General features: G+C 39.8%; 1 protein-coding gene across 11 annotated transcripts in view; it reads left to right on the top strand.

Moving 5' to 3' along the window:
• The first annotated feature begins 7,790 nt into the window (after positions 1–7,790).
• The window catches only part of N4BP2 (NEDD4 binding protein 2), a 48,848-nt gene continuing 31,263 nt past the window's right edge, over positions 7,791–25,375 (top strand). For 4 of the 11 annotated variants that reach the window (XM_039385001.1, XM_039384991.1, XM_039384994.1 and 1 more), the window contains exons 1-5: positions 7,792–12,512; positions 13,565–13,964; positions 20,600–20,714; positions 21,009–21,181; positions 22,886–23,046. The gene's annotated coding sequence lies outside the window, so the exon portion shown is untranslated. Of the gene's footprint in view, positions 12,513–13,329; positions 13,965–14,102; positions 14,223–15,878; positions 17,601–19,987; positions 20,715–21,008; positions 21,182–22,885; positions 23,047–24,685; positions 24,702–25,375 lie in introns of those variants that run through there. The other 7 variants (XM_039385000.1, XM_039384997.1, XM_039384992.1 and 4 more) reach the window with 7 other exon arrangements.

Genomic DNA, 25,375 nt, shown 5'->3' with positions numbered 1-25,375 from the left:
TGTGGAAGAGTCCCACAACTCACTAACTTTTCATGGAGTACCCCCAGTTCTGAATAAAGGGAAGGACCAGATACTGTATGGATGAAAAACTGCCTTGAAACTGATCTCTAGCCATGATTTGTCTAAATGTTATTTTTTGCTCCCATTTTGGTAAGGAGGGCTTTATCTGTGCTGTCTGAAAATGTCCTTATTCTGAGACATGCTTGGAGATAAGGCAGTTTGTAACAGAATCATAGAATAGTTTGGGTTGGAAGGGACCTTTAAATGTCTAGTCAGTCCAGCCACCCCCCCCCCCTCACAGTGAGCAGGGACATCTCCAATTAGATCAAGTTGCTCAGAGCCCTGTCCAACCTGACCTTGAATGTTTCCACAGATGGGGGGCATCCATGACCTCTCTGGGTAACCTATTCCAGTGTTTCACCACCCTTGTTGTAAAAAATCCTTATATCCAGTTTAAATCTACCCTCCTTTAGTTTATAACCATTACCCCCTTGTCTTATCCCAACAGGCCCTGCTAAAATGTCTGTCCCTATCTGTACTGAAAGGCCACAATACGTCTCCCGGAGCCTTCTCCAGGCTGAGCAACCCCAGGTCTCTCAGCCTTTACTCATACAGAGGTGCTCCAACACTCTGATCATCTTCATGGCCCTCCTCTTGACTCGCTCCAACTCGCTCCCTCTTACACTGGAGATCCCAAAGCTAAATACAGCACTCCAGGTGGGGTCTCCTGAGGGCCGAGTAGAGGGAGTGAATCACCTCCCTCATCTGCTGGCCACGCTGCTTTGGATGCAGCCCAGAATACAGTTGGCTTTCTGGGCTGTGAGAGCACATTGCCAGCTCATGTCCAGCCTCTCATCCACCAGCACCCCCAAGTCCTCAGCAGGGCTGCTCTGGATCTGTTAGTTCCTTGCTCTGTCTATATATACTTGCCAGAGACAGTTACACTTGCCACTAGACAAGTCTACTACTTCTGTAGTATCCCGGGACATTCAGAAATGAGAAGCATTGTCATTGTACATAACACTGAAGTCATTGTGAAACAGCGTGTATTCGTGAATACCCTTGTAATCTACAAACCACTATATTGACAGAATGATTGCACTTGTTTCCTTTGCTTGGAAGTGAAGTAAAATCAATGTATTGGCATCTGCATACTGGTGACTTCACAGGAGAATTTTTAGGAGCCTCTGTGATCCATTGCTAGTTTTGAGCATTCAGAAACTGAAGGCACAGCAGCCTACTGCATGTCATCTATCCACCTCCTTTCTAGCTGCTCTCAATTATGATGACTTGTCACCATTCACTCCATAATTACATTCTCAAGGTTATTTCCATCTCTGCTCCTGATGTGTCCAAAGCACATACATTTACACCTATGCATTTCTGACAACCAAGTCTACTTTTCTCCAGTAATATATTTAATATGAGCATTTATCTTTTTTTCTGTCCAGAAGATATGCAAGAGTCTTTGCTTGCACCACATCTCAAAGGCTTCAATTTTCTTTCTGTCACTATCAATAATTTCCCAGAAGTCACATTTGTAAGTTGCTACAGCAAAAAAATAAGCATTTCACCAGGCAAATCTTTCTACTTCTGTGGTGATTTTTTTTCCAGGCTTTTATAAGGGAACCCTTATCAATTATTCTTCAAAATTTTCCAGTTTCTATTGGACAGGTTCTGATTGGAAAAATTTGATCCCAGGTAATTGAATTTATGGACAGTCTCTGTAGCTAGACCGTTAAGCATGAAGTTAGCTTATATGCTATTTTTATTAATTAAGTAAAGTTATTTTATTTATGGCACACTCAAGAATGCCCTGTGTTTTTCATTACCCTATTATTGGCTCTCTAATACTTGCTGCACAGCAGAAGCCATTATGACAGAGCACTATGTCATCAGCCAAAGGTCACTTAAAAGGAGTCTATTTCAAATCAAACTTTTCCATTCTGTATGGTCCTTCCCAGATTTTTTTTTTTTGGTCCCAGCCAGGCTGCAAGGAAATTCACAGTTACCTGTAATTTTAATAGTAGCATATGGCTATTTATGTTCACTTGTTATTTTTTCAAACAACAAGGCAGATTTGGGGAAATTCTGAGTGTATGGGACTGCTCAGAGGAAATAGCACTGGGAATCTTGGGAAAGTCTGGCAATATATTTAGCCCATGGCAGCTACTTTCTGGAGGGAAGACAGTATGAGTCTCTCCCTCTGCCCCATTAGATGATAACTGTCCTATGATCTGTTAAAAAATGAGAACGTGTGGTAGCAACAAGTTCTCTTTGAGAGGCTCCTTTGTGAAAAGTATTGATTATATTTGTGATGCTGCAGCTCCTAATTCTTTCACAGATATAATGTCCGCTGCTCTCAGTACAGAAAAGAATTATATGAAACTTTACAAATTAATATGAACTTGGAATTTACCATTATGGTCAAAAAAAGACGTTTGATGAATGGATGTGCAGTCTCAGAGCTGTACTGCAATGACGGGGTCATTTCATGTTGATGGATAGGTTATGTGGTGTATTATTCAGAGGCTTAAAAAGAGGTTGCATTTATCAAACTCATGGAAGCATCAAAGTGTGTGGGTATGACTGTGAGCAACAGTATCATTACATTTTGCCTTTGAACAAAGTCAGGAAATATATCGATCATATAGGTTTATGCTGCTAGGGGAGCAACTAATGATGATTCAGTCAATGTGTCCTGTGAATGGCTTGAGGAGATAATCATTAACACGTTACACCACTACACTATTTGGGAACCTGATGGAATTTCAAACCCTTGTGAAGGACAATTTGCATTTGAATTTACAAAATAAAATTACTTCTTTGGTTTTTGCCCCTCTGGTCACTTCATCTGTAGAATTCTACTTCAGTTAACGGACTGGGCATTTGCATCCATGCTGGTCATCAGCCAGCATGACAGAGTAGCACACAGATAACACAGTGATCCAGCAGCAGGGAATACTGAGTATCAGTGGAAGAAGATTTTCCTAAATTCTGGATATGTGGCAGCAGAGAGCCTAACTAAGGTTATTTGAGCCTATACTTGGAGTGTTTAACAAAGCAGATGATGAATTGGTGTCTAAAGAGAGCGTAGAATATCAAGCATTGAGTAGACAAAGAGAGAAGTAGCCTAGACAAGGCAATAGCAAATAGAGATACAAGAAAAGCATTGTCTTGACAAACATGAATGTTCTTAGTAATACCAAAACTGTTCACAATAGTCAGATTTCTAGCCAAAAATTCTCCATGATGAAATATAAAAAAGTCTGTGATGGTGATCAATGAAGGTGATGATATTAAATGCCAGCAGAGGGATTACTGCTTGTAAAGTAGACTGATATGTATCCACTTACAATTTCACCAACATCTAATACCACTATTTATAACTTATCTGAATTTGGCAAGGCAGCTCATGTGTACTTCGTGTAATATACTATAACTACAGTGTATCAAGCACATAAACACTTGCTTTCTTAAGTCTATCTCTGTGCTTTTTATCTTCCAGACACTGCATACTTATACCTAATCATTTATATTTTCAGGGAAGTGCTTGCTAAAATTGTAAACTTCTTTTAGCTAAGTCCTTTAATAAGGCAGGCAAAGACTTTTAGCCAGCACGTGAATATTTAAGTCACTACCTTAGAGGTACTCGTTTTTTGTTTATGAAATGCCATTGATCTATATTTAATCGATAATTTTTAAACCTCCTTGAAGATCTGCTCTAATCCAGCACATGGAGAAGAAAACTTGAGTGAACCATATTTTTCATCCGTTTTCAGTATCATTTAGCTTAAGATTGCCTGGATGCACTGTTAGGCTTGAATTTTGCTTCAAAACCGGTAACAATATGTTCTCTCACAGCTTCATAGTAAAAAAAGATTTAAATGAAAAATATGTTAAGCGTATCAGATTCTGAATATTGTAAGACAGAACAGAATAATGCTACTTCTAGGGGAGAAAAGAAATAGATCCTTAAACCCCTAAGGAAACTGCTTCATATAGCAAGTATGAAATAACACTACAGGAAGTACAAAAAGGCTGACATAATCTATGGGCGAGAAAAACCCCAGGCCTTTACAGTTTCCTGAATCTAAGCAAATTTGCAGTAATATTTTGTCTGTCATACCAAAGCCTTATTTTGGTGTTTGTCTCTGTGCTCCTTTCTGAAAGGTTTGCCCCTTGGCCTGTTGCTGAGTGTGGGAAATGGGAACAGGAGAAAAGGTATGAACGAACAGAAGAAATGGGAGGAGCAAATATGAACACCTGGTAGAGAATCTGAAGCTGGCTGGGCACTAGGGAGTTCCACGTGAGCAAACAAAAAATGCAGAGATAGAAGGTGAAATAAATAGCACTGAGTAAATTGTAAGTATATTTTAAATATTATTTGTGAGCTGTAAGTACAGTTTTGCCAAATTCCAGCTGAACTGGAGAAGCTAAATTCTGAGAACAATATGATTAAATGTTCTGTTATATATCTTAAAACTAGTTTTAGCTACAGTTCTATTTACTTAAAATTAGAGCTCCTTTCAAATTCAATTTTGTCTTTGCGTATTTGGAAGCCACTAAAATAATCTTTTCTGAAACTAGCTGAACAAACTTGCAAGATTTTTAAAAAACAGCATAGTATTAAAATTCAAAGTTAGAAAGGAGATTGTTGTGGATTTCTTTTGCCAACTGTTTACATACGAAGGGGAGTTTCAGGTCAACTGGAGAGCTACATCAAAATATATTGGGAGCTTTTATTTCTGTGTGCATATGTCCTGCTTGCTGTTTTGATGCTGCCATGGTTAGCCTTCTTGCTGAGCCTGGGGAAGAATATATGTGTGACAGTGGCTCCAGTTGCACTTGGGAGTGACACAACCTTCCATCCACAAAGGGATGAACCTGACAGTGTTGAGTTTTAAAAGGTAAATGAAAAAAGCTTAAATTATGGAAATGTTTGTTTTCTATTTCATTCTTATAATAGGTTTAGACATAATCCAGATACAGATTAACTTGTGTCTTTTATAGTTGCTGAATTTGAAAAGTAGAAGTATGACCAGCAACAATTAGGAAAGTCCAAAAACGTGCCTCTAAGAGTCATCAGAGTCAGAAACTGCATAATGCTGCTGAGGAAAATAATTACCAACATTTGTATGGATGTTATAGCTTAACCCCAGCCAGCAAGCAAGTTCCACACAGCTGCTCAATAACTCCTTCACAGTGAAATGGGAAAGAGAATTTGAGATAAAGACAGTTTAATAGGTAAAGCAAAAGTTGTGTACGCGAGCAAAGCAAGGATTCATTCACAATGTCCCCTGGGCAGGCAGGTGTTCAGCCATCCCCAGGAGAGCAGGGCTCCATCACTTGTAATGGTGACTTGGGAAGACAAACATCACCACTCCAAACATCCCCCCTTCCTCCTTCTTACTTCAAACGTCCCCCCCTTCTTCCTTCTTCCCCCAGATTTAAATGACACTATATATATATATATGACACTATATGGTCTGGAATATACCTTTAGTCAGTTGGGGTCAGCTGTTCCACCTGTGTCCCCTCCCAACTCCTTGTGCACCACCAGCCTCCTCACTGGCAGGGTGATAAGAGAAGCAGAAAATGCCTTGACTCTGTGTAAGCGCTGCTCAGCAATAACAAAAACATCTCTGTTGTATTCTCAATCCTGTTTTCAGCACAAATCCAAAACACAGTCCCATACCAGCCACTGCAAAGAAGATTAACTCTACCCCACCCAAAACCAGCACAATGAATTAGAGGGAAATCGGCAATTTGTTCTGCTGCTTTTAATTTTCTGCTCTACAGTACTGTGTAGTATATATAATTTATTTTTTGTACATGAAAAATAGGCAAGTTCATAATAAAAACTGGTATAAAGATAAAATTCTTACTTAGTGCTGAGGTACACATCATTCTATCCTAACCACTACCACTGCACAGAAAAAGAAATACTAACTCAGAAACTGAAGAACTACACAGAAAATCTGAATTACTCTTATTTCAATGTTCTTTTAAATTAGTGTCTTCTTTCTTCCAGGTTTTTGGGAATGTAATCAGAAGAATAAAGCAGTTGAAAGAGTTCAGTGTTTCATCATCTATTTTAAGAAGGCTTAAACATGTTTTCATGCTGGTTGTATCAACTCTTTTGGATTTTGGGTTTATTGGTTTGTTTTTTTAATAAGTTGTCTATTACAGATGGGCTCAGATCCAAATGACACCACCTCTGCTCCATCACGAATTGTGTGTGCGAGCTATATCTGGTTGCAGATACCAATCTGACTGCCATGAGCTAGAGCAGGGTGGAGTGAAGCTTTCTTAAGATATGAGTCTCTTTTCAACTTGGAATTGTCATGAATTTGACATGTCCAAGCTAACTAATTTTTGCCTAGTCCTCAAATAAATTGGAAACCATAGACTGTCCTGTTACAAGGATTGACTGTCCTTTTATGTCTCTGAAACTGTAAGATGGTCCTTAGCTGCCTGTCGCTTTCTAAATTTGAGCTTCTTTTGTTGCTGGAGTTATTCACTAGGAAAGAATGTGGCCCCATTTCCAATGAGAGAGGGTGTGAAATGTTAAAAAATAGAAGTGATAGGTGGATTTTAAAGAGACAAAAAAAAAACCCCAAAGAGGTCAGAATTTACAGGAAAGCAAAGGAAGGCCTCATTCCCCTTTCAGCAACAACCAAATAGCCATAGAGTTGGTTTCCTATCTAAATAATTAGATTCCATCATGTGACAGTTACGAAGAATCACATACTAAAGAAAGGATTTCCATTAAAAAAAGAAGTGGTCTATACAGCTGTTTTTAAATGCACATCACTCACTCCTTGCTCCCTTCCCCCATCTCCTTGGCTTCTTGTTTCAGCATAAGATGTGCAGCACACAAGCTATTCAAGTTTAGAAACTACTCAGTGAAATTTAATTAATAAATGAGTGCTAGTGAGTTTAGACCATAACAAGTCCCTAATTTATTTTTACAAGCAGTTGAAATAATTTGCAGATGTTTGTGACAGATGTGAAGTGTAAGGATTGCTGTAACTAGCAGCTTTTGTGTAACAAATGGTGAGTGAGGAAAACTGACAGCAAGCAGGATACCTGCAAGATATTTATCATAAAACTTTGAAGCCATTGAGTTGTGGTATCAGAAAATGTTGTAAAATACACAGGTCTGGATAGGATCTGTACTTGAAAATAAGGTCTCTATGAAACTATTTTGGGAAAGAAATAAAGTAGATTTTTGTATGGTTTTAATCTTATATTAATTGAAGGTCAGTCGTTCTGAGGTAAACAGGTTTGTAAATCACTTATGATTGGCAAGCAATTAACTGTTGGTAAATGAATTTTATGGGCAATGAAGCAGAGTCTGTCTTGACACGTAAAAGCATTTTTTCATTCAAGTAACATCAATAGATGACTGAAACATGCCTAAAATTCAGGCTCGTACTTATCATTAGATCTACTTAGAAATTCGATTCTGCATCGAGGTCCAATAGTTTAACATTTAAAAATTTCTGAATCGAAGCAAACAAGAGACATCCCAAAATTTCCACTGGAATGAAAGTACTGTTTTTTATTTAGAATCACTGAAAAGTTTTCATGACTTTTTCCCAGTATTTTAGTAAGGTGAAATGGACTAATAGCCTTTAATATCACAAAACCCATAAAATATGAAAATATATAAGCTAAATTTTTACTTAAAATATTATATAGTCAAAAGAAAATAATAACTGATAACTTTTTTTAAAATTTTATTTCAAACTGACTTTTTAAATGGTTTGTTTTCCAAGTGTTTAATTCTGCATCTCAGCATGAATTTGGTCACATTAAGTAAACTTGGGAATTAATATACTTGAGGAAATGCATCTCTTTTGCTCTAAGGAAAACATTTACTTTAGGAAATACAGAGTACCTTAATGTGATAAAATCCTAATACGAGCACGGTAGTTTGTAGTTATTACATGCTATTTCAATGAAGGCAAACAGATAGGAGTATAAGACTATTTTAACCTTCTAATACATATAATATGCTATTGTCCTAGCTAAAAGAAACTTCTTTTCCTTTCTACCTCTGCCCTAATTTTTCCTTAGTGAAGACAAAGTCCAACATAGAATGGTTTGGATTCAGTAATGTCACTTATGCTAGGGATTTGACTCTCAGTAAGATATCCCAGGAGAAGCTCGGATACCCAAGAAAATAAAATGCTGAAGTGTCACTGCAAATTCTTGAAGTATGTTAGTTCTGTGTTAACCTAGAAAATTTTAGTCCAGTTCAAAATCAGTTCAATTTCTTCCGCAGCTCTGCCTGTCCTCTTATCAACTACCCGAAGGCAGACACCTTGCAGATGGGAAACTTGGAGATTTTCAGTCCCAGGGCAGTTTTGTTCTTACAGCTCTGGCTTTATGAATGACTGGAGGCCATCAATGATACTGTTCCTTGGAAGCCTCCTCTTTCTTAATCAGCATACAATAGTTGTTTTGTTAAAAACAGTAAGTAAACTTTCACATCCTGGTCAAATTCCAGTTCAGATAACAGCACCCTGCTTACAGAGTTCCTACAATTTCAGATGTATAATAACTGCCTAATAATCTATTCTGTGGTACTGCATGGTATAGTTAAACAGCTCTTGCATTTCTGGGGATGGTAGAAGTTACAGAAGTGTCAACCATTATTATTTTTTTCCTGTTAAGCTTAGATTAATAACTGCAGTGATAGAAATGAAATCTGATTTTTAAAAATAATACAGAGATACAATTTTACTGCTAGCCTTGTTCTTAGGCCATGTCTTAAATACATGGATTTCTAAGATATCTGATATTAAATTTGCCATGGTATAGGACCAGTGCAGTTTTAAAAAATAAAGACAGTGATATGCAACAGATAAAAACATGACAGTTACAATGGAAGTCAGCTTATTACTTTTTATCATATGCCAAGGAAGCATATTAAGCATTGTTTATTCTACCTTTCTGCACTTTAAACAGGTTAGGATGTATTTTTGATATCTATTGAATTTGACATACCAGATTGATAAAAACATCATAGCAGAGAACATCCAATACAGGAATCAGATTCACCACAAATCAAATCTGAAGCATGAGCTTATTCAAATTCAGAGGGTCCTTGTAGCAGTGAGGATTTTATCAGCTACACAGGCAAAACCTCATTCTATGCCTGCAGAGAAGATACAATTAAGTGTAATTCTTTCGCTCTCGGATTATAGTGTTTATTGTCATATCTCTGCATCTTCTTTCCAAAAACCCAAGCATCTTTGTAGTTCATATATTCTGGAGATGTTTAGCATACCAGGTATAATAAGGAAATTCTGTTTTTTGTTCTGGAATATATCTGGAGTATCTCATTAAAGTACAAGTAGTTTAAATGAAGATTGGTATTATGCTGCTTTAGAATGCCTTTAAACCAGAATTTGAAAATTTACAACTATTAACATTCAGCAATAACCTTATAAATTCCTTTGATAGTTTACTGATGTGTATGTGAACAGAAGTACTGATTTCTTAAGTAACTTCTTTAGTATTCATTTATGATAATGCCAGAATTAATGTGACCTGTTCATCTAAAAATGTGATCCTATTGAAACCAGCACAATTTTTGCTATTGTCTTCAGTGGGGCAAAAAGTGCCTCATAATCTAGATTTCTGTTGCTTCTAAATAATGGGGGTTTTCCCTGTTTAAAATAATGCTGAAATAGAACCATGTATAAAGGCAATTAAGGCATTATTTTAATATAGGTATAGTAAAACTGTACTATTTGGAATAAAAAATGTTTATGTGAAATTACTAACATTACTGCAGTGATACCAATCTGTTTCTACAGTTAACTATGGAATTGATAGCTATATGGAACAGAAGATCAATATATTTCAAGTATAGAAGCCAGATATGAAGTTCCTTTATGGAGATAAAACACCAAAAATCACTATGCATTTGACTTAAATCTAGAGAGGGGTGGAGGAGACAAGACACTCATGTGAGTTATTCTGCAAATATTTGTTTTTATAAAACTTCTATTCTCCCCTCTTTTTTTTTTTCCTTAGGGAATTAAATTTGTACTTCGAAAATCAAATTCTGGCAGAGGAAAGAGTTATCTTTTATAGGAACACAAACTCTAAGATCATGGACAAAGTAATATTAACTGGAGACACAGACATTCCAAGAAGCCAAGTTAAACATCTCAAATCAGCATTAGGTTAATCAATTAAAAAAATAGAGGGGGAAAGCTAAAATTTTTTATTTTCTGCAATGGTAAATGAAACTTAAAGCTGGCAACAGAATGTGAAAGACTCCATAGAAGAGGGGTTACCGCATGGAGGGACTGGATTAGCTTTGATGAAAATGATTTCTGCAGGAACTAGATGAGGGCTCTTCATCTTTCCTTTCTGAAGGAAGGAAAAACCTATGATAATTTGGGGCTTTGATGATGTATATTAATGTACAAAGTAAAGTTCTGAATAATTATAAAAACTGTACCTTAAGTTCCTGGAAAGGTAACTTATTTCAAATTTGTTGCAGGCAGGCATTAATTTTTAATGCCCACTAATTTCTCAGGCCTTTTCCTACAATATTTATTATTGTATATTCAACATGTTCCTGTAAGTAAAAAAAAGTCTTTAAAACTGGCAAAGTTAAACGTGTCTTTCTTACCATACCAGAATGTTCTTCAAACCAAAAGTCTAGCTGCAAATGGTTCTTGAAAATCAAAATATAATAATTTTTTTAACTATAAAGACATTTTGAGTATAGAAGAAAGGAAATGACAATTTTCTGAGTAGACATAGGCTGTATATAATCAGAAACATTATAGGGCCATTTCCTTTTTTTATGGCCCAACTCTAGTAATACTGCTATTTTATTGTGATTTATAACATAAGCAAGAACATAGTATTTTTCTTTAAGAAGGTAGTGCTGTAGAAACTAAAATGGAAAATCTGTTCTTAAAGTATTCAGTGAAGACCAGACTAAACACTTGAGCCAAACAGCACAGATTACATGCTGTATGTTCAAACCACTCCAAGTAAAAAAAAAGCCAACTGGAGACATAAGGAGAGAGAAAGGAATTAAAAAAACCCAAACCTAAAACAACAACAAAATAAATAACAGGGGATTATTGTATTGTTTGGAAAAGTTGTGTGAAAATTAAAAAAAAAAAGGACATGAATACTTGAAAGAGTCTCTATTACAGTAATTATCATTTTCTAGATATCAAAATCCCTCCTATTTAAAGTCTTAACTGTGGTAGTGAGAAATCTGCCAGTATCCAAATTAGTCTGGTATTTTCACGGTGTCAAATACTGTAATATGTACAACTGGCAAAGAACAACATAGTTTCATGCATCAAGTGCCAGCAGCAACATCCCAAGCGTTGCAGTTTACAGAAGGCTATCACACTAGAGCATACTGAAAACCTCTCTCTTCCTCTTTTTTTGGCAACCTTAAGAATATAAAGACACAGTCATTACACTGGAATTTACATGACCTATTTTTCCAAATGTATGATTAACACATTACCAGCATCACACCCTTAAAGAAAAACGATTTTGTTTCTGATACTTATCCAGATACTGAACACATGACGCAAGGAAACTGTTCCTGGTACGTCCATGAAACCGTTACTTGACACCACATGCACACACAAATTCTGATCAAGGCTTTTCTTGCAGATTTTTGGATGCTCACAATAGCAGCATGTTGAATAATTATTTATTTTCCTTTTGTGAGTCATGGCAAGAGACAGCTTTTTTGAGGCTTACCAGCACATCCTGTGGATGTGAGGGCTTTAATTATTGTATTAGAAATGGAAATGTTTGTCCTTGTTTATTTAAATATTGCACACTATATTGCTACAAGATAGGTACTGAAATAGCAAAGTGATGGGCAAACTAGCAATGCCTAAATCAATTTATTTCCTAAAACATTAAATGCTTAATTTTCTAACACTACTTTTATTGAGGAATGTATACAATCCTATATATAAAACATACTTGCCGTTCTGCTGCTACCAAATAGCCAGCACCTTGGGACCGTGATCCCTACAATTCTAGACAGATTACTCTGTGCAGTGTTCCACAGTTTTCATAAAACAACTGTAGTGAGCTACTCATGCATACTTAGTTCACCCTAGAACTATCTATTATTTTTGCACGTGTTTATTCAGTATTGGCATTAATACTAAAGTTACATTTCTGGTGCAAACAGGTGCATCCTGGTGGCAGAAGGAGAACTCTCCAGGCCTCTAAGGAAGCAGCAATGGGAGTATGAGTGACTCAGACACAAAGCTGGCCATCACTTCTTGGTCTTTCTTGTGAAGCACGTTAAGATTAGATGCTAAATAAGCAGGGTTTTAGCAGTCTGTCCACACGTTTCCCTCTTTGAAGGAAAATGAATGACAAATGAGGCTCAGGGTGCCCCTTCCTTTGAATCTGATGAAGCACAATATAAGGGATCTTTGGACTGGGAGACAACTTTAGTCCCCTTGTGAAGGACCAGGTATAAGAAGGTAAGCATGTTTTATCTCAAATGTTCTGACTGTTGCTGCAGGAAAGTTGTGACTGAAAGAGAGGGCAGCGTCCTGCAGAGGTGGGACAGGGGGAGTTGGGAGGTTGTTGAAGTTTGTTGTAAAAGTTAAGGGTTTGTTCGCCAACACATCTGAGACTAAATAGTGGGCTATTTGCTGGAGTTTAAGAAGTTAAGATACAATAAAGCATAAGAGTTCTCTGACATAAGGACTGGTGTCTTTGTTCAGCCTGACGAGAATTTATAAAGAACATCACACATCCTACCGAGTAGGTCATGACACTCCTCTGGAGAAAATGCTTCTCCCTTTTCACAGGAGTGTCATATTTCTGTTCCCTAGGAGGATCGCAGTGGGACACCTCCAGTAAACGTCCTCCTGAAGCGCTGTGCCCTGATGGGAGGTGGTCGCATACAGATGGCAGGGAGATGTCTCAAGATAATGGGGCATAAGAAGGCACTCAGCTCCGTCTGAGAATCAGATGTACTAGCAGGAGTAGTGGAGACCCTGCCTATTATCTTGCTGGGACAGGCAGGGAGACAGAGCTGACAAGGATGCCTATGGCTATGTAATGAAGTCCTATTCTTAGAAATCAGTAATGGGTAAACTTCATATGTAATTTCCCAACTAGATTTTAAAGCCTGTTTGATGACCGTGAAATTTCTCAGATCAACGAACTTCTATAAAACTACCTGAAAGTTCTCCTCGCAGAACCTCCTCAAGTGTTGTTTTTTTAAGTATTTTTCATTTTATTATAAGAGCTCTGCCCATAAAAGCCTTTTGCATCTTGTGTATCAACACAAGAAATGTGTTGATAAATTCAAAACTCTTGTCCAGATGCTTAGTTCCCTTTGTGGTGTCTTCACAGCAGTTCTAATTTAAGAGCTGCTTATCATCATCTTAGTCTGTCAAACGCACATCTCTTTTTCATCTTTCCATAATCCTCCATTGTCCATCCCCATCAAACGTCCATTGCTTGGTGGAGATAAAGAAGCCCTATCCTCCTAACCAGTTGCTCCTCTATTCTCCTGCTGCAGCTCTTAACTTCCACAGCAACCACTGATGCCAGATCCCGTCAGACACGCCTCAACTTCGTAAAAACTCTCTATCTCCTCTGCCGCTTACTGCCATTGCCCCTTCGGCATCAGCCCGCTGACCCACGGCATCATTCCAGACTGCGGGAGCTTTCTCGACGTGAGGAAATAATCCATAGCACAGGGCAGCGGTACGAGAAACTAAACGTGTGAAACCTGTCACTACACGGCTGAGTCACCGTGCTCAACCCCGGGGGTCTCCCGCTTTTCCTGACCTCACCTTTGCCGTACCCAGCAGCACGGCCCCCACAGACAGCTCCGTCCTCCCGCGCTGGTTTCTCACCCCGGCAGAGCATTGGGACCCTTCCCAAAGCCGAGCACGCGAAGCCGGATCGGCAGGCAGGTGTGACCGGTAACCACCGGGAAAAGGGGCGGGGGCACCTCCCGCGTAGGAGCGCTGCCCTCAGCCGGCCGGCGCGGGAAAGGGGCGGGGGCGGTGCCTCCTCCCGGGCTGCGCTGCCCCGGGCGGCCGGGGAGCGGCGCTGTGTCCCCGCGGCGCTCGCCCCGCCCGAGCCGCCCCTTCCCGCGGTCGCAGCCTCGCGCCCACCGCCGGCGGCAGCGAGTGAGGGGAGCCGAGCCGAGCCGAGCCGAGCCGAGCGAGGTAACGGCCGGCGAGTCTGGCGGCGGGGCCGGCGGCGGGGCCGGGGAGGAGCTTCAGCCTCCCCCTGCTCACGATAGGGCGCGGGGCTGTTCGTCGCGGTCTCCCGGGGGCGGGAGGCGGGCGGCCCCCGCGGCGCGTTATGCATGGCGGCGGGCCCGGCTGCGCTGGGGGCCCGTCCCCGGCGTCACTGCAGAGGAGTTGCCGGCGGGTGGGAGGGGGGGCGGCGGGGCGGGGGCTGCCACTGGCGGGAAGCGGCTGGGGCAGCGCGGTCGCGGGTGGGCCCCGCCGCCGCCAGGCCGGGTCCGCCACTCGGGCCTGAATTCCCCAGGGCCTGGCCGTGGCCTCGGCGCTCCCCGCCGCTGTGGTGAGCGCTGGCGGCGCTCCGCGGAGCCGGCGCCGTTTTTCCCGGCCGCCCGCGGCTCCTCCTCGCCCGTCACCGCGGTGCCCGGCCTTCCGCAGAAATCCCGGCTCCTGCCCCGCCGGCGGCTGTGGCCGCTGGAGGAAGGGTCAGGGTTGGCGTGTCGGCGAAAAGGGTTCGCCCGCTTGCCCCGGGCAGACAGTGCGGAGTGCTCGTGAACTTCGTCTCGTAAAACAGAGCCCCGCAGTATGAATTCACCCCGTTCAAAATGAAATCAGAAGGTTCTAAGTACTCTTAGGGCTTGTGCGTTCTGAACAAGAGAACCGCTGAAAGGTGTTTACCATGTGTTTACTCCATAGCGTAGTATCCCTGAATGCTTTGGACACAGTTTGCGGTTTTGCTGATCACGTACGATAAGGTCACTGAGGCTTGGGAGGAAGTCTGACTTCCAAGGCGAGAATAAAAAACATATTACTTTTTTTCTGTTCTAAAAGACTAAGGACAGTTTGACTCTTAAGAAACACTTTAACGCTTTTACACAGTGTCTTGACAAAGTTTGGTCTGCATCTCAGGCTTGCAGTAGGACCTGCAGTGAAAAGATGAGCGTAATTTATATAGAACTTAAGCAAAATAAGCAAGCTTAAGAACTTAAGCAAAAGACCTCCAAAAAGAATAAAAGTTTTAGATCATGTGTCTTTGGATGTGAGGGGAGAGCCAAAGGTTGAAATATAAACATGAGGAAAATTATAGAAGGGCAGGAAAAATTAAGTATGGTATAGGTCTGTAAAGCTTGAAAATTGTAGCCCTCATTCATCTGGGTGGGGTCACCATGAGTAGGGTTGGGCTTGTGTGTGTCTGTGGTTGCAGCACGTTTGCAGCGCTTTCAAGCTGCAATAGTTTATGTTCCTGTAGGTCATGTGAAGAACTTGTGAGGGAAATTTAACAGTATAGAAGCACATCTTAAAATCCTTTGTTTTCTTTTTAATAGGCTTTTTTCTGTTGTCTTTTGTTTTTTGTTTTGGTTTTTAGTTGTCCTCTAATTCTTTTGTAGTCTTGTTTACACTTTTTATTTAGAGAACTCCTTTTGTGTTGTATTAACATTAATGCATTTCAACTGGGCAAGCTACTGATGTAGAGGGAAATGAAGTTCCTAATGATACAATGTGAAAGTGCAGTAGTACCTGACAAAAATGGTAGCCTAGGCACGGTGTTAGGAACATCCATGCAGACTTACAGCTCTTTCACTTCATGGTGTAGGTGGCTTGTTACTTGTCTCCTTGTCCATTTTACAAAAGAGAATTTTAATTTGTCTTGAATTAAGATATAGAAATATTGTATTAGGGACTGGGGGATTGTAGATCTGATGTATTGCACAATCTCATCTTTCACTCCAATCTGTCACTGTTAGTGCACTCACTGTACTGATCTATAGTCTATGCTAAGTCGCTGACTTAGTTAGTCTAATTATTATTTTAAATGGAGTTCTTCTGCATATGAATTTAGTTCTGTAAAAGTTTCCGAATTATTAATCCTTGACTTTTGTGAAGTTGCTGCCTTTTTTTTTCTCACAGAGGCTCTGCTACTATAAAAATGTCAGTAGGCTATTAATTAGCTGTCAGTTACACTGCCTCAGAAGTGAGTAATGCTGTACATTTTCACCTGAATCTGGCTGCGGTCATGGAAGAGGGTGTTTTGCAGCTGTTTCTTCTCATGATTCTGCAGGGGATTCTTTGATTACCAGTGGGTTGGTTTATGTAACTAATCTCTGTTCCATCTCAAAAATGGCCTGTGTTAACTCAAACCACCATTTAAAACTGTTCAGATGGTCCTGGCTGATGTTTTCTTAGTCATCTCAGGTGAACTACTTTCTGAAAGTAAATGACAGGTTTAAGTCCAAATCTATCAAGTAAGTAATGGCAGTCATTTGGAGGCTGTAAGCTTTTTGTTGATGTACCTAGATCAGGATGGTCATCCATCTGTGGGTTATATCAAACTCAGAATAGTGTTTATTGTGTAATGGCTGTGTGTGTTCTGCGTTCAACTGGCCTAGTGGATTCAGCACTGGAAGCGCATTTGAACAAATGAAGTAGAAATAATTGCCCTGATAAGACCAGTGTAGTGTGCAGCCTGGGACCTCACATGTGATTTTATTTCCTTCCCCTCCCCCCCCAAAATATTTAAGGTGTCTCCATGAATAAGCTATCATGCTTTCTTTATGTGATTTGTTTTCTGGCTTTATTTTTCAAGCTGTAATTGCATGATGCAACATGACTCAGTGTGAGCTGGTGAAGTGTATTATGTATCAGTATGGTATGTTCCTGTTCAGGAAATTCTGGAGTGGTTCTCATGTTGCTGTTGCATGTGGGCCATCAGGAAAATTCACAAACTGCTTTATGTTTCTTTCTAACCTGCCTCCTACTCTCCCTGTGGCTGCTACCGTTCTGAGGTCAGTGGTTAATAGGTAACACCTTGGTGAAAAATATTAAGTTCCAGCACACTTTGTGTTCTGATGCTCCAGCATGATCTCCTCAGGCTCCCGTTTTTGGAAGTGCTTTCTGCAAACCTGAGTACATAATTTTGTTCCAAAATTTCTTGTGCTTCAGCTTTGTCCCAGTGTGCAACAAACCTTCCTTTAGAGTCACAGCACTGAAAACTGTATGAGGCTGTTTGGAGGGAAGTGGCTGCTGGGGATCACTGGAGTACAGCGCTGTGTGTGTTGTGAGTTTGAATGTAAGCTGAACTTCAGGTAGGAAGAGATTATTTTGGAGAGTTGGCCAGATAGTGCTGCCTTTGAGTTGTTCTATGTATCATGGCTAGGCTTTGCGTACGAAGATTAAGGAGTTCTATGTATCACACACAAAGGAAAGGTGGAGAGCTGAGAAACTTTTGTGGAAGCCTATGTGGAAGCACCAGAACCAAGACCTGGGCACATTGCAGAAGCCCTGTTAGGTGTCTGCAGAGGTCTGAAGATTCATGCTCTGGAGCCTCAGTCTTTGACAGACACTTCCCTTTGTTCCCAGGTGTATTGGAATTGCAGCATCATATATAAGAAGAAAGTAAACCTGTTTTCATTTGCATCAACAGCTAAAGCAAGCCAAGATTTGGGGAAGTAGTATTTGCATTTATTGCCAGCCCTGACTGCTGCCAGTGCAGAAAAGTCTAAATTAAAGTATTCCTTTAATGTTCCACTTTTCCTTCCTCCATAATGCCACCTGCATGTGTGTGCCCATAATAATAAGCATCATTTGTGATCTTCAGTAATACTCCTCTTTTACAGTATCTTCTCATCTTGATAGAACCAGTCCTCACCCTCACTGCCACCCTTTTGCTGGCTTTCCAAGCACTAAAATAAATGCTTATCCTTTGGCCAGGTATTAGTCACAGAAAAAAAATCTTTACATCTTCCTTTTTTTATCAGCCTCAAATGTACTACGGCGTAGCTGCTTAGCTAGATAATGCCAGAGTTGCAATTTATAAAAGATTACAAACTATTTCCTGCAACTCAGGCCCCAAGCCTTGAATTACAAGATCCAGGCACTGCTGTCTTTAGAAAGGCTTTTCAGAGACAGTTATGAAAGTTCATCTGGAGACGACATGAAAGGAAATTCTGTAATGCTGAGGAAATGTTAATTCTCCAGAGATGTCTTGGTTTCATTCACTACCCTTCAGCCTGAGTTTTGACCAGTCTTTGGAAGCATTATGTGGGAAGTCACAGCTCCACCTGGGAGGAGTTCTCTTTCCCCTTTCCAAATACCTCTCTGTGTTTCGTGATGTGGAGCAGGAATACAACCTTAAGGAGCAGTACTGACTGCAGGTGTGAAACTGCGGAAGCACCACCATAAACATGAGTCTGGTCTTTGTTGCAGCTTGTGGCACTGCTCTGGAGGCCTGGCATAGGTCATGGCAGTGTAGCTGAGCTGTGTGGACAGCCCAGGCAGCTTGAGAGCTCTGCGTCCTGGAAGAGCTCTCTTCAAAGCCGAGTTCACCATGGGTAACCCTTACTTCCGCATGTTCGAGAGGGCTGTGAGCTGTATGGGAGGCTACCAAAGGACGTAGGAGGAAAGCTATGAAAGGATCAACTAACTCTAAACTCCTCTAGGGCTGGAAGGACATTTTGCAGATACTCTGTATTACTGTTTTCTGAAAAAAATGCATGAACTCAAAACATAACAAGCAACAACACTCTACCTAAACAAGGAAATCAACTGCTTGTTGATTTTTCCAGCTTGTCAACTTACATATCTGCACTTTCCATAATCCCAAGGCCAAACTTTGACCTTTAGCACACAGCAAAAGGAGGGTGAGTACAAAAGTAGTTCTTTTCAAGCAGACTTGGTGCTGGAGAACAAGATCACTGGTGGCTCTCCCTCCTCCTACCTTGCTACTTTAATCATGTACACCCAGCACGTTGTGTACATGAGCCTGTGCTCATGTGTATGAAGGGCTTCTAGCAAGAGCAGCTTCCCGGCTTAAAAGGAAACTGCATGATGTGGAGTTTGCAGCTTCTGTCACCTGTCAAATACCAGCTGACTGCCACTGCGGGTTGACTTCTCCTCGTGACCTGGCACGTGGAGAAGAGCTTTTGAGTCCATCCTAGCAAACAGGCTCTGTTCTTCCTTCTATTTACTTCCTAAGCATGTACTTCTGATGAGTTTGTTTGTGCTGGTTTTGTACTCTGGAACTGTGTGTGTAGTTGGATGAAATTTTTGTTTCATACTGAAAAGAAGATATTTTTTTTTGTAGCAGCTTCAAAAGAATCTGTATGGCTTGGACCAGACTTTAAAATCATAAAAGTGGAAGAAAATCCTAGCAGAACAGATTGCATAAAGCAAGTTTATGCACATTAGTTAAGAATGAGTTCTATGTGTCGGTGTCATGCACTTTGACAGAATTTGATGTGAAAAAGAGGATCTTACTTCAAACTGTTGAACGAGCCAAAGCCCTTGGAACGACCAGTGGGAATAATACTGAGGGGCAGAAGGGAAGAGCAGAACACACGCTTGAAGTGTTTTTCGAAGCACTTTGTCTCTAGCTGGGTATCGATTTTCACATTCAATAACAAAGTGTTTAGGTGGCCCATTCTGTTGCTGGCTGCTGGTGGAAATGGAAGAACACAAAAGGCTCCTAAACCATCTCCTTTGCTACTCCGACTTATTGAAAAAAAGCTGCTGGAAGCCATTTCCTTTTTTTTCTTCCCTTTTTTTACCTTCTGGTTTTTAGAGAGGGGGCTCGAATATTGTACAAAAAGAAAAGCTTCTTTTTTTTTTTATAAGTACAGCTAGAAAGTACAATGAGTTGGTCTCAGTTTGATTTCATTGGCTGCTTTTTTTCTCTTGTGCTGGTATTTAAATGCTTATTTTGCTCCATATATGAAACCTCAAAACGCAAATGAACAAATGTGGAAATAACCTTTGTTAAAAAGTTGTTCTGTAAAACCACTGAATGGCTTTCAGTCTTTCCTGGTGTGGTTTTTCTGAATCCATGTGTTTGAGAGTGAGGTGAATAACATTCTGTGTCTGCAACCTGTCCTATCCTTTGTAAATTTGGGTACTCATCGTCAGCTTCTTGCTTACATGAAGTGCTCTGTATGTTTTGATGGCAATTCTTATTGCTTAGGAGTAGTGGCATGAGGTCACATGCAGAATGCGAGATGGGTTTCTTCATCTCTTGTGAAGAATGTTATAAAGTATTTGAGCCATCAACCTGTCATGTTATGAGTGTGACAGAATAGTTGTTTCATATTCTTTGCCTGATTAGGTGTATATGCTTAATTTGGTGTTTGGTTTTGGTTTTATTTCTTTTTACTTTGAAAGCACAAGACTGTTGTCAAGGCATGAGCTCTTGGCTAATATGTACACTGGAATTAAGTCAGACTTTGAGTAGATGTAAACATCTTCGGTGTGTACACAGTGGTTTAGGGGTTTAAATCCGCTTGATGAACAGAAGTGCAGTTCTTTAGCATCAGTAGGGCATCGCAAATAAGTGGTATAAGTAACATAATCTTATTTTGATGTACCAGGTTTTCTTTGCCTAATTTCCAACATGATGGAGCAAATCTGTTCTTGACCAGTATGGATATGTACACCTTTTCAAGATGCTTAAGAACTGTGGTGAAGAACCAAGTGGAATGGCAAGTGAGGAAACTTACGTTTATTTCTAACTAATTTTTTTGCCATTATGTTATGTGTTTACCTGACGTAAGTCAGCCTTTTTAGATAAGAAATCATTTAAAAGCTGAAATCAAGTAGGTATTTTTATCCTTGGAAGACTTACACTTGAGCTCAACTTGGTATATTGGATACTTAGTTAAGGTATTAGCTGTGTTTAATCTACTAAAACCAATTAAGTGTATTGCCCAGTGTTTAAAACTTTGCTTATAGTGAGCAAAATGCAAATTTTAATTTGCATGTTGCTTATTCTTTTGTCAGGAGGAAGAATCTACTTCTGATGATGTTTGATTTCTATGCTGGGAGGCATGGTTTCCTGACAGAAGAGTGCATTATATTTTGTAACAGCAGATCTTTATTAAATGTGCCATCAGTGGTGGTTTTGGAAAGATGAGAAGACACCCATCGCAGAACAATTCAGTGAAGCTGAAAATGTAAGTTCTGTGCCATTGCTATTTTATTTGTATTACCAGTTGAGATTTTTTTTCAGTCCCCATCGTGTCACTATATATGTGCATATGTGTTTTTTAAAAGCTGGAAGATAAACGTGAACATTACATGAGATATATTTTATATAATTTAAAATTAAAATATGCTTCAGAAACCTCAAAAGCAAACCAAAATAATAAAAAAAGCCACCACCACCGAAGAACCAAAACTAAACCAGCCTCTTTTATATGTATGGAGTTGACTTCCTAAAATTGTTCAGAGAAATTTAAAAATATATGTAAATCAGGCAGCTTTATTCATATTGCTTGAATCTTACATTGTGTCAAGGCTGGAGACTTCCTCTGTCCTTAAAAGAAGAATAGAAATAATTTTGATAATATTTGTCGTTTGAAGTTGATCACAGTTAAACCAGAAGTGTCTCGTGCTGCTTAGTGCTTTTAGTAAATTTTCCATAGTGGTTAGAATACTTTGCTGGTCTGTTTACTTAAAAAACAAGTTCTTGTAATGACTTTGAAAAATTATATTTACTGTTGATTGTTTGCTGATGCAGTATCTTTGATGTAAAGAACTTTGTGAATACTTTGGTATCGACTATCTAACTCACTTAAAAAATAGTTTAATGTATTTCTTCCTTTATTCTGTATGTTCTGTCTCTTCTTGAATACTACTGGTTTCCAATAGAACTTGCAGTCAGTCCAATTTACTTGAGAATTTTGACATATCCTGAAAAGGCAAGCTACCGTGCATGGTTTCTAAGAAGACATCCCAGTGTAGAAGGTGTATGACATGTGTCAGCTCTTCATCAGATCTTTATTCAGCAACTACATAAACATTTTTATATTACACTGAGAATGAAGCAAGCCTGAGATTTATATTATTTTTCCAGAAATTTTACAACAGTTGGTGCCTAATACTCTTCATAGTAGCTTTTGTCTGATTTTGTAAAAATACGTCTCTTTAACAATATATAGGAGTTCTTAGAAAGCCAGGGAGTTTTTCTGGCTTTTACTATGGAAAACAAGGGCTGTTTAGTTGGGCAAATTTAATATAGCCTCAGCACAAACATCACTCATGCCTTTTAGTTTAATTTTAGAAAATACATTTGTAGCCTTGTTTTTTAAACTTTTTTCGAAGTACTAGGAATTCTTTGCAGAAAGTTGGCTGACATGACTGTGCTGGTTAGCAGTGTGGTGACTTGTGTGTGACAGGTGTATGTTAATGGTTATTTCCTAAAATAAATGAAAACTTAGATATTTTAAAAATAATGGATTCTGTTTTGGAGGGTCTTGGGGATTGTTTTTTCCCCCTTAGATTTTTGTTTTGATGGTTTAAATGTTTTGCATTCTTTAGATTACGTGTCATCAGTAAGAGTGCACTTTGAATATTTCTAAGGACACTTTACAGTTAAGTCCCCCATGGGAGTTATAAATACATTCTTAGAAGTAGTTTATTAAATGATTGGTTTCCTTTTCACCGAAAAGTTGAATGTTGTTAGTAAGATGCTGAGATTGAGACTTGATATCTTGGTCCATCATCTTGCTGTGCCAGGTTGACCACTTCTCAACACTTCATTGTTCTATCTGTCAAACAGAAAAGAAGAATGTGTTGTGTTAGTTTGATTATGTAGGTGCCTGCCTGTTTCTGTAGTGACTGGATTGCCTGTAATAATATCTGGTCTGTATCTGCAGAGTGTCTATGATGCATCTGTCCAGCTCCTTAGGGGGGTAGCAGTACTGGAACAGGCATCACATGAGGCTCGTAATCTACCATCAGAAATAAACTCTGGCCAGCTAGAAAGATGGTGATGTTAAAGCACCCTGACCTGACAAGTCTACTTCTTCTTTCCTAGGTTAGTAGCATTTGAAAATTATCTTACTTTGTAGAGAATGCAGGTATCTTAATATCTGCTTTATTTGTAAGATTGCATAATTTGGAAGATAATTTTCTTACAGGCATATTTTTGTATATGTGCTTGTTTATGGTAGTTGAATTACATTGTGAGGGGATCCTTAATGTCAGGAGCTGTGTATATCTGAAGAACTGTGTGTGAAGAAACACTTAGGGATTTTGTTTTGTTGTGTTTTTAAAGGTGAAGTTGAGATTTTTCACAGCAGTATTGTTTTTTATCTGTGCTGAAATGAAACAGCTGTTTGCTCTGATTGGATGTGTGTCAGATGGTGGTACCCAGAACTGACTACTGAACCTCTGAGTACATTGCAGCCTCTCACTAATTGTCTAGAATTCCCAATCACTGTGTTCAACGCAGCCCTGCCCTTCCTAATCATTATGTTATTACAACTCTGTTTTCATCTTCAGGTGGAAAAAAACCACCCCCACCCACAGCAAACTGCAGACTGATTCATATTATGTTATCCAGAATGAATATAACTGAGCCACATGTCAGGCTATTGGGTTATTTGGAATTATTTCCTCTTTCTTGGTAAAGGTAATAGTCAAAAAGAAACATAAGTATATAAAAAGGCAAGCCCCTAGATAAAAACCCTTTGTAAAGTTTAGGGCGTGCTCTTAAATGCAAGTGAAAATTACTCCTTTCAGTTGAGTGCACTAGTGTTATCTCTCAGGAAGTATAGTAAAGTGTGCTTTGTTTGTGTGCAGGCACCTATGTTAAGGAAACTTCCCAGTCTGACCATTCACGAGGCTCTCTGGCTGTCACACTCCTACTGCCAGAGACTTTATCTGCTGGACCAAGGCCCCCTCATGGTGGGTGGCTCCAGTGAGCTGACTGGTCCCCACTTGGCTCCCCACACAGCCCACTTACACGCAGCCAGACCAGGGTTCTTTCCTGGTTCGACCCCAGATTTCCAATAGCAGAGTCCAAGGCATCACATTCCATAAGGCAGTTTATTCCTGGCACAGTATCACAGCAACAGCTCAAGACAGTCCCTCTGAGGAGAGACCCAAACCCGAGAATCCCTAAGCTTTTATACCCTCACAGTCTCCTCTGAGCACCAGTCCCATTCTTCCTTCTATTCTCTCCTCCTGCCCCCTCACTCACTGTTCCGTGTCCATCCACCTTGCTGACTTCACAGTTCCTGGCTCTTGCCATATCTTTCAGTTGTTCATTCACCTGGCTGGCAGTCACCCATCTTCATGTCCTTTGTTATCCCAGAGATTGGGCTCCCACCCAGTGCCCCATCTGCATTTCAGTCTCAATCTGCAGCTTGCAGGTCAGGCCACCTGCATAAGAAGTATTCATCAGCATCTATTTCTATATATTTTCATTGTCCTTGGTAGTATCAACAGAAGCTATCTCCTAGGAATCTGTCTATATTGTGATAAACAAAGGAGATTCTGTCCAAATATCTGTCTGAGATACTGGCCATGATAAATACCCTGTTTAAGTGAAATACTGGGAAATAAGGATCTATGTTTTTGATAGGTTGAAGATGGAGAGATGGAATGAAGTGTGGATCTGTGCATTGCCTTAGCATACTGGGACATGGTGGGAGTCACCAAGGTTTTGACCTGTGTGTAATTTCTGAGGTGACTGATGTCATTTTCCCTTCTGCCATCTTTCCTCTTCTGTGATTAGTTGTGATTGACAGTTGAGACCTTAATAATCCTGAAGCAATGCACTGCAGATTTGCTGATTTAGATTAATTCAGACTGAAGTGTGTGGCTTTTTTAGAGTAAAGCATCCTAATATATAGTGGGATACACAGCTCAATGCAGGAAATACATGCAGGAACATCCTGCAGTGAGATAAGGCAATCAATTGTATAAAGTCCTAGCTACAGAGCACGTTTTTCAGCAGCAGGTCCTTACAGGATTGATCATTATATGAGAGCTGAATTAAAACACTGAAAACACTTGAAATGTTCTGCTTAAAGTGTTGCTGCACAGTAATGTCAAAGAACATGAATAACTTTCTCCCTTGCAGGATCTTTTCTTTGTCACTGAACCTGTTTTTTAGGAACAATCACATTTTTTAGCATTGACAATGTGTGAAGTTAGGTCAACCTTTTTTACTGGCTAGAGGATTGAATGAATTAGAAATAAAAATTTGAAAGATGGGACTTGCTGTAATTTGTTTTGATTGTTGAATACTTTTTCATGATGGTAAAGAATGGTGTAAGGATGACTAATCAGAGAGTGAACGAAAAAATGTTTGATGAAAAAAACAGCTGCAGTTGTCCCAGCTCAGTCTGGATAACTAG

Source organism: Pipra filicauda, unplaced genomic scaffold (genome assembly GCF_003945595.2).
Source record: "Pipra filicauda isolate LSUMZ 115617 unplaced genomic scaffold, ASM394559v2 scaffold38_size3968069_pilon, whole genome shotgun sequence".
In the NCBI taxonomy this organism is placed as follows: Eukaryota; Metazoa; Chordata; class Aves; order Passeriformes; family Pipridae; genus Pipra; species Pipra filicauda.
Note: the sequence above shows the minus strand (reverse complement) of the source record. Positions and strands in the feature narration are given on the sequence as shown.